This window comes from Myiozetetes cayanensis, unplaced genomic scaffold, assembly GCF_022539395.1.
Source record: "Myiozetetes cayanensis isolate MyiCay16 unplaced genomic scaffold, myiCay2020 scf2-11, whole genome shotgun sequence".
Classification (NCBI taxonomy): Eukaryota; Metazoa; Chordata; class Aves; order Passeriformes; family Tyrannidae; genus Myiozetetes; species Myiozetetes cayanensis.
Genome location: NW_026087411.1, coordinates 112395714 through 112412712, shown reverse-complemented (window position 1 = coordinate 112412712; position 16999 = coordinate 112395714). Strand labels below are relative to the sequence as shown.

At 49.1% G+C, this 16999-nt stretch overlaps 1 long non-coding RNA gene across 1 annotated transcript; it reads left to right on the top strand.

Annotated features, from left to right (window-relative positions):
• The first annotated feature begins 1378 nt into the window (after positions 1-1378).
• On the top strand, positions 1379-15474 carry LOC126639706 (uncharacterized). The gene is made up of 4 exons (XR_007628869.1): positions 1379-1775; positions 3243-3314; positions 8917-9128; positions 12601-15474. It is a non-coding gene; the product is annotated as an uncharacterized LOC126639706 (long non-coding RNA).
• The last annotated feature ends 1525 nt before the right edge of the window (positions 15475-16999 follow it).

The window sequence follows — 16999 nt, the reverse complement described above, 5'->3', positions numbered from 1 at the left end:
TCTGTGGTCTCTGCAACTCCTTGGGAAGGTGATGAGTTTTTGTGGCTTTTGGTGTTGGAGCAGATGGAGACTGGGGGTGTGTGTGCAGCCCCATGTGATAACACAGGGAAAGGTGCTGAAGGTTTTGATGTGAAAAGATTAATTTCCAGTCCCTCTTTTTGCAAAATGTTTCTGAAAGTCCCAGCTGAAACAGAGTAGGTCTATTTAAAATACTTTCAGCTGTGATCAGGCAACCTGATCTGGGTTAGGCTTGATTTTGGGAGGGGAAGGGAGGGAGAAAATGACTAGAAAATCATGGAATGGGTTGGTTTGGAAGGGACCTTAAAGATCATCCAGTTCCAACCCTTGCCATGGGCAGAGACACCTTCCACTATCCCAGGTTGCTCCAAGCCCTGTCCAACCTGGCCTTGGACACTTCAGGAGTCCATCTGACCAAGGGTTGAAATTTGGTTTTATTCAACTTCTTTTTTTTTTTGAGACTGTTGGCATTTCTGTTTTGAAAACCCAAGTGCTTCTGTTTAGTGCCACTGCAGGACTCTCTTCCATGCTGCCTGTTCTTCCCCTAAGCAGTGAGAGGAGACAATGAGGAGGATTTGCCATTGCACATGGGCTGGAACTTGGTGATGCTGGTCTGTGTTGGCTGCTCACAGCTTCCCCTGCTATGGGAATGTCATGACAAGCCCCTGGCATTTGTCTTTCAGAGCTGAGCTGGTGATCCTTTGATGTTCTGCTGTGAGGGTGTTGCTGATGGATTCAGATACTTTATCTGATGCTGCAGCTCAGCTAATGGAGGGTTTGCTCCTAAAGCTCCAAATCTGCTCCCTCAGTATGTCAAAGTGCTGGCAAACAACCCAACCACTGCACTGAGTTGGGGCAACCCTTGGGATCAATCCAAGCTGGGGATGAACAGATGGAGCAGCCCTGGGGAGAAGGACTTCGGGTGCTGGTGGGGGAGAGGCTGGACATGACCTGGCCATGGGCACTCCCAGCACCAGAAACTCCCCATGTCCTGGGCTCATCCCACAGCGTGGGCAGCAGGGGAGGGGGGGATTCTGCTCCTCTGCCCCTTCAGGTGAGACCCCACCTGCAGAGCTGCCTCCAGCCCTGGGGAACAACAGCACAGGGACGTGGAGCTGCTGGAGAGAGTCCAGAGGAGGCCACGGAGATGCTCCCAGGGCTGGAGCCCCTCTGCTCTGGAGCCAGGCTGGGAGAGCTGGGGGTGTTCACCTGGAGAAGAGAAGGATCCAGGGAGATCTGAGAGCCCCTTCCAGTGCCCAAAGGGGCTCCAGGAGAGCTGGAGAGGGACTTGGGGCAAGGGATGGAGGGACAGGAAACCGGGAATGGCTTCCCACTACCAGAGGGCGGGGATAGATGGGATATTGGGAAGGAATTGTTGTCTGTGAGGGTGGAGAGGCCCTGGCACAGGTTGCCCAGAGAAGCTGTGGCTGCCCCATCCCTGGAAGTGTTCCAGGCCATGTTGGACGGGGCTTGGAGCAACCTGGGCTAGTGGGAGGTGTCCCTGCCCACAACAGGGGGTTGGAATGAGATGAGCCTTAAGATTCCTTCCAACCCATCCCATTCTGTGATTCTGTGACACACAGACTCACTGTGGTAAGATGTGTGTTACACCAGTCTTAAAAACACTGATTTAGTTACTTAATTCAGGTTTGTTACAGCTTGTGGAGTTTCCAGCACTGCACATCCCAAATTGGTGCTGGCACCATCCAGGATGGTCTCTCTCTTGACATGAAAAACACTTGTGATGCCCCAGCAAGGTAAGTGCAACATTTCCTTTTGGCTTGTAAATAAATCCCTGATGGTATGAAATCAAAACTTCCTGGCAGGAATAAAGGTTGTTTTAGAGTTTGGGCTTTTTGTTTTAAACAGAGAACTGCTTGTCCCCTCTGTGCTGTGCTTCATCTTATCACCTGCCATTTTTTGGGGTGCTTGGAGCGTCTAAGCTCCCATGGCTGTATCCTACATGGCTGGGGAGTCTGGAAATCTGTGGATTAGGTGTGATGTAGGAACATCCTGAGATCCCACTGGATCTGAACCTTTCTCCCTGAAGACTTGATGACATTGCTTCTGGAGTGGAGGATTCTCTCTGTTTCTTACTGAATGGTTTGGGTTGGCAGGGACCTTAAAGCTCATCCAGTTCCACCCCCTGCCATGGCAGGGACACCTCCCACTAGCCCAGGTTGCTCCAAGCCCCATCCAACCTGGCCTTGAGCACTTCCAGGGATGGGGCAGTGACAGCATCAGTTATTTTGGGGACAGAGTAGTGAGTTAAACCCAGGGCTCTGGTGTCCACAATTCCTCACTTTGGGAAGGAGGGAAAAAAAAGGAAGCTGTGCCCTTAAGGGACACTTGCACAACATCCAGTACATGAAGTGTCCTGGCTGCACTGCCAGCACTTGGCAAAGCTGTCATTTCACAATTGGAAGGCTATGGCAATGCTGAATTAAAAAAAAACTTTATTCTGTTCTTATCCACCTCTTTTTCCTCCTCACTTGTGCTGGTCCAGATGTTTGTGATTCCACGTGGCACAATGGATTGGAGAAATGGGTGGAAAAGTAACCCAGAGCAGAGGGAAAAGCCCTGCAGCTGAGTCAGCAGCTGTGGTGCTAAAAGTTGCAGTGATGCTTTTAGGAATTCATTCACAGGGGAGATTTGTAGGGGAAATCCCACCTGACCTGTTGAAGCGAGTTCAGAGGAAGCCATGGGGATCTTCCAAGGGCTGGAGCATCTTCACTGTGGAGACAGACTGGGAGAGCTGGGGGGTTCAGCTGGAGAAGAGAAGGGTCTGGGGTAACCTGAGAGCCCCTTCCAGTGCCTAAAGGGGCTCTAGGAGAGCTGAAGAGGGACTGGGGGCAAGGACCTGGAGGGACAGGACATGGGGAATGGCTTCCCACTGGCAGAGGGCAGGGATAGATGGGATACTGGGAAGGAATTGTTGTCTGTGAGGGTGGGGAGGCCCTGGCACAGGTTGCCCAGAGAAGCTGTGGCTGCCCCATCCCTGGAAGTGTCCAAGGCCAGGTTGGATGATACTTGGAGCAACCTGGGCTAGTGGAAGGTGTCCCTGCCCATGGCAGGGGTTGGAACAAGATGATCTTTAAGGTCCCTTCCCACCCAAACCCTTCTGTGATTTTATGGCTTAATGAGCTGTCATCTAAGATTGTCACTGCAGCTGGATCCTCATGTAGACTGGAAGGACAATTCCCTTTTTATTTGTATTTTTTTAGGAACCAGACTGGGGTTTGGGAGACCGAAGTCCTGGCCCTACCACTGCCACAGGTTTGCTGGTGTCATCTCAAGTGAGTCACTTCACCAGGGAACCAAAGCACAGTGGGTGCAAGTTCAGCAAGGGCAGAGGGGAGCAGGGTGAGACCACAAAACCCCACGAAATGTGTAGGAGGGGGTGGGAGGGAGATCAAGCCTGAGGTTCTGGGAGAGGCTGTTGCAGAAAGCTTTGAACAAGCGGCACTTCTGGATGCCTCGTGGGAAAGGGGAGGAAAAAGGCAGTGGTGTAGAGTGGGGAGAGTGACAGGAACACCCTTAGAGCCACCATGGCTGCCTAGGAGAGCATGGGCAGTGCTTGTCTGCTCGTGGAGATTCCCAGCAGCAGAAGTCATTCCCAACAAACCCTGGTCACCATCCTGGCAGTGCTCAGAGTCCCAACATGGAGAAGTCCCTCACCACAGGCTGTGCAAAGGACCCTCAGGAATTTCCAGCTTACTGTGTGTTAATAACCTGCCCCTCCTGGAGGGTGGGAATGGTCTGGGGCTTCTGTTGGTCCTGGGTGACACCCTGTTAAGTCTGTTGCAGTTTTGGAACTGTTTGAGGCAGGAAGAAATGGGATCAACTGCTGAGGAATCAGATCCCTCAGGGACTGGCTGCATATGTTGCTCTCCAAATCAGGAGCATCCCTGGATTTCAGCTCCCTGGATTTCTTTCTGCTGAGAAACCTCAACACCCACCCCATATCTGACTTTCCCTTCCCTCTCATTAATGGCCTGGAGAGGCAGAGCAGCTTGTTGGAACATGTTCTGCTCTTTTCCCCTTGATTTGCATTCCCAATATTCCCCCACTACTCTGTTACTGAACTTCAGGCTGTTTTTTTATGTTTGAAGTCTTTTGGACATGGATTTATATTAAATAAAAAAAAAAAAAAAAAATAATAAAAAAAAAGCCAGACAATAAACAAACCCAGAAAACATTGAAATCCAGATAACAAGAAAAATATAAACCATACAAACTTCTCAGTAGCCTGTAACCCCTCTTTCTCTCTCCCTGGAGCATTTTTTTGGGGCATGCACAGAGATTCTCTGAGCAGGATTGGAACAAGCTGGCCAGGGAAGCAGTGGAATTGCCCTGGAAGTGTTCAAAAGGTTATGTGGATGTGGTACTTGGAGACATGGTTTGGCCATGGCCTTGGCAGTGCTGGGAAAACAGTTGCACACAGGTGAGGACTGTCATAGAATCACAGAATGGTTTGGGTTGGAAGGGACCTTAAAGATCATCTTGTTCCAACCTCCTGCCACGGGCAGGGACACCTTCCACTAGCCCAGGGTGCTCCAAGCCCCGTCCAACCTGGCCCAGTGAGCTCCAAGGCTGTGCTGACCGGAGAAAAACACCCAGGGTGTCTTTGCTGCCCACACTGGTGCTCGCTGGGTGGGAGGATCACCCTCAGCTGGTTGCTGGAATGGAACATCCACGCTGCTGAGATGCCATCACCCATCTAGAGGGCTTGAGTTTTCTTCCCTTTAGGATTTTCTGCCTTCCCATGTTGATGGTTTTACTCTTGCCCCGTGGAGCTGCTGCCATCACATTGACATTCCTACCTCTGCCCTCGGTTTCACCTTTCTTATCTCCCAGGGCTCTGTGCTCTTTCCCATGAGCTGGCAACCTCCTCAGCTCTGGGAGGAGGGTTTTCCAGCTGGGCTGTGTCAGGGAGGCCTTGAATTGCAGCTGAACCCAGAGGACAGGGCTGTTCAGGGTCAGCTTTCTGCTCACTCCATCCTGCTGCTTCTGTGCCAGTTTAATTCTCCAGGTGTTGGCTCAGTGCTGGAGGAGGGGAATGGTTTATGGAACCACTCCTGATCTGCCATCCTGGTGTGATCCTGGTCTGGAAGAGAACTTTACTGTGTGTCCAGGGCAGGGAATGGAGCTGGGGAAGGGGCAGGAGCACCAGGAGGCACTGAGGGAGCTGGGGGGGCTCAGCCTGGAGAAAAGGAGGCTCAGGGGAGACCTTCTGGCTCTGCTGTTCCCTGACAGGAGGGGGAAGCCGGGGGGAGTCGGGCTCTGCTCCCAGGGAACAAGGGACAGGACAAGGACAAACAGCCTCAAGTTGCACCAGGGGAGGTTCAGGTTCGATATCAGGAGGAATTTCTTCATGGAAAGGGTTTTTAAACAACAGAAGGGGCTGCCCAGGGAGGTGGTGGAGTCTCCATCCACAGAGGTGTCCAAGAAACGACTGGACAGTGCTCTGGGCTGGATGACAAGGTGGGGATTGGTCACAGGTTGGACTTGATGATCTTGGAGGTCTTTTCCAACTAAACGATTCTTGGATTTACATTGATCCAGCTGAGCAGATACAGCAAAGCCCTGGGTGCTCCAAGCACATCCTTCCTGAGCAGAAAACGCCCTTTTCTTCCCCTCTCTGCACTCTCAGGGTCGTGGGGACAACAGGATCTCTGCTTTTTCCCTCTGCAGCATTCCAGGTGACTGTGCCTGCCCTGACTGCACAGTGCTCTTCCCTGGAGCAGCCACTGAGCCCTGGCAGAGGCTCTTCCCTTCCATTTGGTGGCAGACGACTCAGCCTGGAAAAGGGATTGCTGAGGTGATGATAGGATGGAAGTCTGAGATATATTGGCCTGGAGAATCATGGAGTGACAAGATAGGTGAGATTGAAAAGGACCACTGGAAGCAATTCTTCCCTGTCAGGGTGGGGAGGCCCTGGCACAGGTTGCCCAGAGAAGCTGTGGCTGCCCCTGGATCCCTGGAAGTGTTCAAGGACAGGTTGGACGGGGCTTGGAGCAACCTGGGATGGTGGAAGCTGTCCCTGCCCATGGCAGGGGGGTGGAGTGAGATGGTTTTTAAAGTCCCTTCCAACCCAAACCATGACTCTGTGGAGTCCAACCCAGCTGCTGGTGGCCTTTGAGGCACCACAGAGGGTCGGATGACCCTTTAATTTGACTTTTTTTGCACATTCTGCTCAGTCTGTAGCAGACGGTGCTGACACTGCTGACACTCTGCAGCTTTGCCTCTCCGAGGGCATTAACTGCACTTTTTGAAGGCTCTGCCGTGGAACAAGAGACTTCTTTGTGTTTGTTTTCCTCCTGAAGCTTTCCCTCTTTTCAAGAGGGACAGCTGTTTTGGCGAATGGTGCTTAACAGTCCTTTCAAACTCAATTAGGCACACTTGGGAGCCAGGAGTTGTGAGCACTCGGCTTCCACAGCCAGCAAAGGATTTTCCCCTCTGTTATAGCGCGATTTTCCAAGATTTCCAGACTCTGTGAGCTGAGCTTTTAGTAACTGGCCATTTGTTCGTGTCTGGAAGCCTCGGGAATAGTGGCCAGCCCTGCTTTGTTTGCTCTCTGAGCTTTGAACGATTTCATTCATTTTTCATTCATTTTTTAAGAGAGGGGGAAAAAATAAAATTAAAAACATAAAATTAAAAAAAATAACATCAAAAACTGAAAATTAAAAAATAATCAGGCTCTGCCCCAACCCTGAACTGACTCGTGTCTTAACATTCACAGCAAATTCCAGGGATTTTTCTGTTGGCAGGCTTGACAACAAACCATCCCTGCGTTTAAATAGTGAAACCCGAGTGCTTTATCCTTTTGTCTCAGTGCATATCAGGGCGCAGTGTTTGTGTAGGGTCTCCTCCTGCCCCGGAGCCGTGCCCGGGTCCTGCCCATCCAGGCGGGAAGGGATGTGATTAATCCCTGTCAGACGCGGTTGGCTCTGCCTCTGATCTCCGGGCTGGGGAGATCTCTGGGTGTGCACTGGAGGGTTTTATTTTTGCTTAGTAGAGCTCTCTGAAAGGTTTTCCCCTGATACTTTAATGCTCATCTTTGTCCTGAATGAAAATTAAGACCTAAATATCTCTTTTTTTTTTTTTTTTTTCCTGAGATTGCTCTTTCCCTGGATGGAAAATTCCCAACCTGCTTGAGTTGGCAAGCTCTGGTTTTCAGCTAAAGCATATGCTGATGTATGTTTATATCTTGCTGCAACAAAAAGCTGTGGGTAAATCAAGAGCTGAAGGCAGCAGGCAGTTCCCTTCCCCACCCCAGCAGTCCTCATGTTGCCAGTGGGAGGGTGGAAAAATGGCAATTACAGTTCAGTCTGCAGGAAAATGGCAGCAAAACTATACTAATAAAATATAATTCCAGCTTTATTAGCTGTCCTACAGATAATACTGTAAATTCAGGAAGAATTTCTTCATGGAAGGGGTTGTCAAACATTGCAAGGGGCTGCCCAGGGAGGTGATGAAGTCCCTGTCCCTGGAGGTGTCCAAGGAAGGACTGGACGTGGCACTCAGTGCTCTGGGCTGGGGGACAAGGTGGGGTTCGGTCACAGGTTGGACTTGATGATCTTGGAGGTCTTTTCCATCCTAAATGATTCTATGAAATGCAAAAAGATGGAGAAAATCTGACCTACAGCAACCACTGCCTGAGAGATGTCACGTAAGAAGAAAGAATAACCTGCTTTTATTTCAATAAAAGGACCATTAAACTCCAAGAGCAAAGTTTGCAGCCTCATCATGCTACATTATAGTGATTATCCACTAGCACTGGCTGGAAAATGGAATTCCTAAGTGCTTTTGCCTCTCCCTGCCTCAGTAACCTGATGCCTTATTACCCTCCAGCAAAGGCAAGGAATTCTTAGGCACATTTTTCCCTGGCACCCTGCAAGCTCCTGCTGGCTGCTCCATGGGCTGGACAGCTGGGAGAGGCTGGAGAGGCTGTGGGAAAGGTGCCTGCCTGTTCCTGGAGCATCCAGCACTCTCCCAGCTCCTGATAAATGGTTTTGCAGCTGTGGAAAGGGCTCCAGTTTGCAGAGATGGCTGGTTTGGATTTCATTTTAAATGCATTTCAAGTCTTCTGTCCTGGAGTTTCCCTCTGAGATCTCCTGTCAGAACCAGCTTTGTTTTAGAGTGTGAGTTTTGAGGTTAATTGATCAGGACAGTTGAGGAATGAGGGATTTAAGTCGGTGAGACCTCGCAGATTTCATGGAATGCATGGTTGTGTTTTTAGCAGGCTTTTCTCAGGGTGGTTCATGGGGGTTACCCTGTTCAAGAGCAATGAAATCCAGTGTTTCCCTGGACCATTATGAGCTACAACCTTCCAGTACCTAAAGGGGGCTTCCAAGAAGGCTGGAGAGGGACTTTTCACAAGGGCATGGAGTGACAGGACAAGGGGAAATGGATTCAAACTGAGGGTAGGTTTAGATTAACTTCGAAAAAATTCCTTCCCTGTGAGGGTGGGGAGGCCCTGGCACAGGCTGCCCAGAGAAGCTGTGGCTGCCCCTGGATCCCTGGAAGTGTCCAAGACCAGGTTGGACAGGGTTTGGAGCAACCTGGGCTAGTGGAAGGTGTCCCTGTCCATGGCAGGAAGTTGGAATGGGATGATCTTTAAGGTCCCTTCAAACACAAACCCCTCAGTGATTTTATAGTTCCACACTGAGCAGTTGTGAACCAACTCCCAGATCTGGTAAGTCACACCTTTTACAGGTTTAAACACCTGACAAGAAAACTTTTTGTTCTATTATCACGTGAAACCTGAGTCCTTTTAATAAACTCACTCTTCATTCTCCAGAGTCTATTCAACAAAACCGTGCTCAGTAAACAGAGTTGGGAAAGTGGCTTTTCACTGATTGCAGGGTTTTCCTTCTCTGCTTTATTCCCTTGCAGACCCTGATTTATGACACATCCTGTCAGGCTGTAACTGCCCTCAGCCAACTCTACCTGAGGCTTCCTCTTGGCCAGCTGTGATGGTGGGAGCAGAAGAGCAGGAAACACCGATGTGGGACTGGTGAACACCTGAACATTCCCCACTGAACTGTTTTGTGTCCCAGGGCTGCTTCCTGGTGTTCAGCAGTTTCCATCTCTTGGGGCAGATGGAGGTAAATCATAGAATCATAAAATATCCTGAGCTGGAAGGGACCCACAAGGATCATCAGAGGAGGGTGGTCATCTTCCACCCTCCATGTCCTGCTTGGTCAGTGCTGGTTTTTCTTCCCCTGTAATGTTCAATACTTGCTCCTGCCAATCTTTTCTTGCCATGGGTTGCAGAGGTGTGGGTTTGGGGTCAATACTGTGTTTTCCTGCTAATTACAGAGGCACCAACTAGTGAAACAGTCCACAACTACAGGGGGCTCCAGATGCCAACCTTGCACTGAGGTGCCCACGGCAGGGGGTTGGAACAAGATAATCTTTAAGGCCCCTTCCAACCCAAACCATTCTTGGGATATTTTCCAGATTCTAGTCATTGCTGATTTTTATTTAATGAGAATGAATATGGAATTATTTAGACAAACCCCACTTTTTGTCCCTAAAGACGATTGTTTTTTGGTGGTTTTTTTGTTTGTTTTGGGGTTTTTTGTTTGGTGGTTTTTTGTTGTTGTTTTTTTTTCTCTTTTTTTTCTTTTTCTGAGATTCTTTTTGTCAAGAACCTCCAATCCATCTTCAAGGGGTGTAAACCACCACAAAAAAAAAAAAAAAACAAAAAAAAACAAAACAAACAAACAAACAAACAAACAAACAAAAAACCCAAAAAAAAAAAAAAAACAGAGCAGGCCACTCCTTCTGGATCAGATGGTCATTTCCCATTTTCTTGGATTCTCAGCTTTTTAGGAAGCTGCGTTGACAGCAGAACAAAGTTACAAAAACCACGGCACCAGGATGTTTTTCCAAAACCTGACTTGCATTCTGTGCTTTGCCAACCTTCTCCTCCCCAGCATCAAGGGGTCCAAAGGCTGTTAGGGTGGTCTGTTTGCTCTTAGCTGAGCATCCCAGCAACTGCAGGATTGGATTGGAAAATCCTTTCCATCAAAACCCTTTTCTCCTGGGGCTCAAACCCTCACTTGTTTTGGGTATGTACCAGCCCAGGTATGCACAGAACAGCCCAGTTGTCCTCCTGGAAGGTCAGATCCAGATGAACCTTGATAAAGGAGGACAATTAAATTGATTGCATTACTGACCACGTTCTCTGTGGCGTGTGATAAACTTGGTGTAAACTTTGTCTGAATTATTAAACAGTCTGGTTTTCATTCCTTAACCCTTTGCTGTGCTGCAACATCTGCTCACCTCAGAGACCTGAGGGAGCTTGTTTTCATACCAGGTTTTGTGCTGTTTAGAGGACACAGGCCTTTGGGAAAGCAGGCCATGATTTACTGGACAGGGAAGACTTACTGTGAACAAACTCACTCCTACTGAGCTAAGAGTGTTTGGTCTGCTCCTGCTTAGACTGGAACCTCATCCTTGTCATTAGCTGCACTAATTATGCATCTTGTTTCCTACTTGAAATGAATCCCTGGGTGGAAACTTGCCCTGTGAATGCCAGTGAGGAAGGAGGGAAAATGGATGTTCTGTGCACTCCAGACACGTTGGTGAATCCAGTTCTGCCAAATCAGCTGCTGAGGGTTTATAACATTTCCCTTCTGCCTTTGTTTCTGGCTGTGGTTATTCATTTCTGTTACAAGGATGAATATTTGGCCTTTACAGAAGGTGTGAAGGGCAAGGAGATTGGTTGGAACTTACTCCTTCTGTCCTTAGCCTTCCATGTGGTGTTTTTAGCACTGCTGGAAAACTGGAAAAGCCATCATAGAATGGTTTGGGTTGGAAGGGACATTAAAGCTTATTTAGTTCCAACCCCCTGCCCTGGGCAGGGACACCTTCCACTAGACCAGCTTGCCCAGGGCCAGATCCAACCTGGCCTTGTCTCCAAAAGAAGTGAAAGTCACTTTAAATTACAGCACTGCCCCCTGAGAGCTCCCTGTATCCACTCTGAGGTGTGAAATCCCTGCTTGAGGGCAGGTGACAACATTCCACAGGCAGGTGCCCACGGAGGGTGTGACTCAAGGCCTGATTTTTCCCTCAGAAGTCCCTCATTTCCCTCACTTAAATCACTGTTATATTTGGGATGCTTCCTTCATCCATTTTGTTTGCTTGGATGTGAAGGTGCAAGGCAGGGCATGGGGAAGTACAGGAGAGTGTTCAGGGAACAGACGAAGCTGTTTTCTTCCCCAGAATAACAGATGTATCCCTTGGAGATCCAGGAATCCCTGCTGGCTCCTTGCAGTGCGGGTCAGAGCTTCTTGAGGGTTGTGTAATCTTCAGAACTCCAATCAGTGGCCTTTTGGGGGTACAGTCTCAGGATAAACACTCGTTATTTTATGTGTTTATTGGAGAAGCAGCAAGAAACGGGGAGAGATTCAGGTGCTAAAGAGAGGAGGTGGGTGAGACTCTCCCTGCCCTGAGACAGGATCCACTCAGCACGTCTCTGCTGATGGATCTGACCTAACCTGTTCTTGAATCTCTTGGCAACACAACTCTGCTCCCCCCTCAGGTGACCTTTCCAGGACTTCCTTACAGCTAAAGATTGGTCCTAATGACTAATCTTGCCATTATTTGAGCGCTTGCCTTCAAAATCAATATATTTGTGGGTTTTTTTGGTGGTGGTGGTGGTGCTTCACACTGTAAGATTGGCCCCTTGTCCCCTCCAGCTGCTTCTGCTCTTCACAGGGCTGTTTCCTTCCCTTTTCCCCAGCATTTGATAATTCTTGTTGCTGTGGACTGTCCTTAATTGTGTCTCATCCCTCTTTAATGCCTGAACGTGGCACTCAGTGCTCTGGTCTGGTTGACAAGGTGGTGATGGGTCAAAGGTTGGACTGGATGATCTTGGGGGTCTTTTCCAACCTTGACGGTTCTGTGATTGTAGAACCAATCGCCACGAGGGTGGAAATTAGAACTGTGGATGTAAAAGAAACCAGATCCTCAGTCTGCCATCAGTGCATGAGCAGAATTCCTGTGTGTCCCAGGGGGAGCTGCCCTTGCAGGGTTGTTATTCTCTGGTCACAGAAAGGTGTTGCTTATAAGAAAACAGCAACACAGAAGCACCTGGGGAGCACTGGAGGCTTTAATCTGGTCCAGTGCAGTGCAAGAATTTCTCTTTACACAGAGAAATGTGACTGCAGTCCCCAAGGTGTGAGCACCCAGTGCTGGGGTTAAACCTCCTGCAGGGGCTCTGCCTCCTCTGAGCGGCCTTTCAGGCAGGGATCTCACACACAGTGTGATCTCCAGGTGGGAGATGCCACCAGCAGAGGCATTCCTCCTCCTCAGCCTACCTGGAGGGCCAACACCTGTGTTTTCACTTTGCTGGAGCTCACTGGGAGGGGAATGATGCCAGGGGAATGTGTTTAAAAACAAACCATCTGTGGTTCACGCAGTGCTTCACCCCTCATTAAAATAAAAATAAATAAATAATTAGACAAGACAAATCTAACTGGACCAGAGATCATCAAGCTCATTCTTTTAATTAAAAAAAAAAAATGGTTTCTAACTAAAATCTTCCCCTTTTTTTCTTCTCCAAGGAAGCAGCAACCCAGTGTGACACACGTGTGTGGGTGCAGAAGCGACACCAGTCACTCACAGAGGGAAGATGAGACCTGGCTGTGATCAGTGGGAGGTTCTCCTGTGCTGCCAACTCGATGTGACACCTCCCTGTGCCCGGGCACAGCCCGTGTCACATCTGCTGGGGATGATGAGCATCAGGGTCAAACCAGTTCAGCACCACAGGGAGAAGATGTTTCTCCTTTTCACATCCCGTGTGGCTGAGCTGTCACATCAAGGCCAAGTTCAGTCTCCCTCCCTGGCAACTCTTTGTGGATGTTGTGGCACATGTGGACACAGCAGGAGCTCGGACACTTTGCTCATCAGGGCTGAGGGACATAAGGCCATACAAAATCCAGGCAAAACTCCACTTCCTTATTAACCTGTCTCTGGGCAGTGGCAAAAGCTTCTGGAAAAAACAGGAATACAGCCTGGGATACCTTTGTGGGACTCCCTTGTAGTGGGCCCACAAGGAATCCTGAGAGGGAGCCTTCGTCAGGAACTGTGGTGAGAGGACAAGGAGTAATGGGCTCAAATTAAAAGAGGGGACATTTAGGTTGGATATGTGGGAGAAATTCTTCCCTGCGAGGGTGGGGAGGCCCTGGCACAGGTTGCCCAGAGAAGCTGTGGCTGCCCCATCCCTGGGAGTGTTCAAGGCCAGGTTGGATGGGGCTTGGAGCAACCTGGGAGAGGGAATGTGTCACGACCTGCAGGCAGTGCTCTTCCTAATGGTCAGGGACACTGCTGGATCATGGATAGCTTGTTGTCCACCAGGACCTCCAGGTCCTTCTCCTTCCTTCTCCCCCAGTCAGATGGAAAATTCTTCTCCCTCCAAGGAGGAATTCTTTAAGGGATCCAAGAGCACATTTCTGAGAGTTATAATGGCAGAAAGGTGTTTGAGTATTCAAAAACATTAAATCCAGAGCTCCATCATGAAGATGATAGAAGGGGAAAGTCCCCTAAGACCACAATCTACTGTGCTAATTAATGAAGGCAAGACTTCAGGAATAAATCAAGAATTAGACATTTGCTTTTCTACGTGGAGGTAGATGAAAAAGCAGAAGCTGGAAGGTGTTTTATCTCCTCTCTTCAACACAGTGAACAGTTTAAGACCTGTTTGCGGGCAGGAACTGAGCAAGATGGAAAGAGTATTATCTGCAGAACACTGTGAAATTCAACAGACTTCCAGAAAAGATAGGCAAGGTTTCAAAAAATATGGTTAAATGGGAACTCCATGTCAAAGGAGGAGGTTGGTTTGCTTTCCAGGAGCACCTTCAGATTCAAAGTGCTGCAGAGAGGGAGGGTAAACACGACTCAAGCACAAATAATTTTTAAAATGGAGCCTGATAAGCTCAGCACCACACAAAAAAGGCTCCATTGTGTGAATAACAATCGAGTGGGTCCAGCAAACAGATGTGACCCACACTTCACAAATATAATTACTGCACTGGGCTTCCTTGTGCCTCAGTGTTCTGCTTATAACAAATGGCCTTGAAAAACAGCATTTTTATAGAGAGGGGTTTGTTTGCAGAGCTCTGTGAGCTCCTCCTCTGCTCCTTGCTGTGCTGGGGCGGGTTTTGCTCATCACTCAGGGAACCCAACAAAGAGCATAAAAGCAACCACAGCAAATCAAGCAAAGGTTGTCCCAGTCCAGTTTCTTTGTCTCTACCAGCAGCTCTTTCCCCACAGAACTCTTGCAGACCTCTGTGATCTCCAGCTGAAGGACTTTCTGTATATTCACAGTCACTCCTCATTAAGGTTTTTCTCCTCCCCAAACTCAACCCATGTGCTTTTGAAACTCGGGTGAGTTTGTAGCATCCACACTGGATAGTATCCATCCATCCCATGTAATTTTGTGCCCTCTAATTACAGTAGCTAAGCTGTTACATAACCATCCCAACATCCCTGCCAAGGGGTGGAATTCATAAGCAGGAGGCAACGGGGAAAAAAAAAAGAAAGAAAGAGCTTACAAACACCTCTGTGGCAAAGCTAATCTTATCTCAAAGCCTTTGTTCCTAGGGGAGTTAATGTTTGGGGTTGTGAAAGATAGATGTGTTTGGAATAAGGGGAAAAAGAACATGTAGAAACATTGTTTGCTGGAAGTACAGCTCAGCAGAAGGAAGGAGGAGAAGGATCTGGAAGGTCTTTCCACAAATGCTGTTGGCAATGAGGATGAACTCAGGGACAGGAGGATTTGATCAGCTTCCATCTGAAGACTTTCTGTGGCCCATCAAAGCACTGATCCATCAAACACAGAGTTCTGTTTGCCCTCACCTTGTCCCCTTTGTCCTTTCAGAGGACATCCTACTGATCCCTAACTCTGGTCCCCTGAGAATGGGAACAACACACCAGCTTCCCCTTCTGGTAGCACCTTATGTTGTCAGAAGTCACCTTCTCCCTCAGCCAGAAACAGCAGGAGAACCTAAATGGCCTTCAAGGTCCCTTCCAACCCAAGCCATTCAATGATTCTATGATTCTAACCATGATTTAGGAGTGGGATTCCTAGGCTGCAAAACTCTATCACAGCAGGAGGCTGCTGGGAGATTTAGGAAGTGTGACACGGGATCAGATCTAATTCCAAAGACTTTGCACAAACTGCTCCAGGCTCTCTAATCCCTCCTGGTCACTCGTTAAGAGCTCCCTTAAGAAATTCCTGCTCCCTACAGCTTTGCTGGATGTCTAAGAAGTCGGGCAGTGCCTGGAATGCATCGGGATCCTTGGCCAGGACCCCACAAGAAGCGTGCAGAGTGGTCCTTGCTGCCTCCAGAAAGTGTGGGGTGGGGAGGGACCTTAAAGTTCGTCTCATTCCAACCCCCTGCAAAGATCAGGGACACCTTCCACCATCCCAGGGTGCTCCAAACCCCATCCAAGCTGGCCTGGGACACTTCCAGGAATGGGAAATCCGCAACTTCTCCGGGCAACCTGTGTCAGGCCCTCACCACCCTCACAGGTAAGAATAGCACGTGATGGGCTGAGAAGCAGAAGAGAAGGAGATTCATGACTCCAAGGCAAGAAAAGGACTGCAGGGAAGCTACAGAGAGAATTAGGTTGTCTGAGTGAAGGGCAGCATTGGAGAAATCAGGAAGAACTGGTGTGCAGAGGTCCCAGATGACTCCACGAGCTGCTGTGGGCAGTCACTTCTCCCTGGAGACTTGGCAGCCTTCCCAGGAGAGTTCACCACAGGCTTCACTCCACAGCTTTCCTGTTAGGTTACCAGGGCTGCACCAGCAGGGATCCTGGTGCCTCAGGTAACTCACCTCCTCTGCGCAACCCAGGGGGGTTCCAGGAGCTCATTTTACACCCAGGGGAGCTGTTTGCTCCAGCTACCTGTGCACCTCCCAGTCATGTGGAGAGGAGAAACACCAGGTGCCAAGGAGATCAGCATTTTCTGATGCAAACTGCAACCTGAGACAGGGAGACAGTCCAGAGGCCCTGCATACAGATGGGTGTCTCTGTGGGAATGACCTGGAAGGCACTGACACCCCAGAAACCCACTTTAACAGTGATGCATTTGGGGGTTAAAAAAGGATTTGTAGAAGTTGCCTTCTCTTTTGTTGATGTGAAACACCTGCATGGGGCCTTCAAATGGAGGACAATTCCCCAGAAAGGAAAATAAAGAAGCAGAATCTGTAAGAAAGAAGCACAGCTCCAAAACCTCAGCAGAAGTAGCTCTGGAGGACATGGGAAGGTGTAGGAGTGCATTTTTGTTTTGGAAGGCTTGTCACCTCAAGGAACACACACTCCTGTGGCTGAGATCCAAAAATGTTGAACCTGGATTCACAACCCACCAAGCACTTCAGCTTCTCTCCACTCAAGAAGAATGTGCTCATTCAAGCACTCTGGCCCTCTACGGAAATTCAGCAGCAGTGTTTCCAAAACAGAAATGTCTCCAATGGAAAGGGCCATCCTATCTCAGTTCAATATTCCTGATATGAAGTGGTTTCCCTCTCTAAGACTGTTTGACCTTTCCCTTCTAATGTCTGAGTGTCAGCCTTACCCCAGGGTCTACCCCTCAGTGAGATCCTTGCTGGGGACATGCAGCTCCACTGGCTTTATTCTCTTCGTGGCTTCCTACTTAAAAAACTTTGATGGGCTGAGTTCTTTTTTTCTCAGAGTAGCCACACCCATCTCCTGCACACAATCAGCCACCAGACTCTCTCCTGTGATACGGCAGAAGCTGCACAGGAGCTCAGTGAGCAGCTGGTGTGTCCTGATAAGGGGTATCTCCAGTTCTGAGGAGCAGAGTCACAGCTCAGGCAGCACAAACACAACGATTCCTACAGTCCATGCTCCAGCAAAGAGCCTCTTGACTGAACAAAGTCCCCCCTGTGTTGGTTTCTGCACGTGAGACCAACCAGGTGACTCTTTCTGCTGGGCTGAAGCC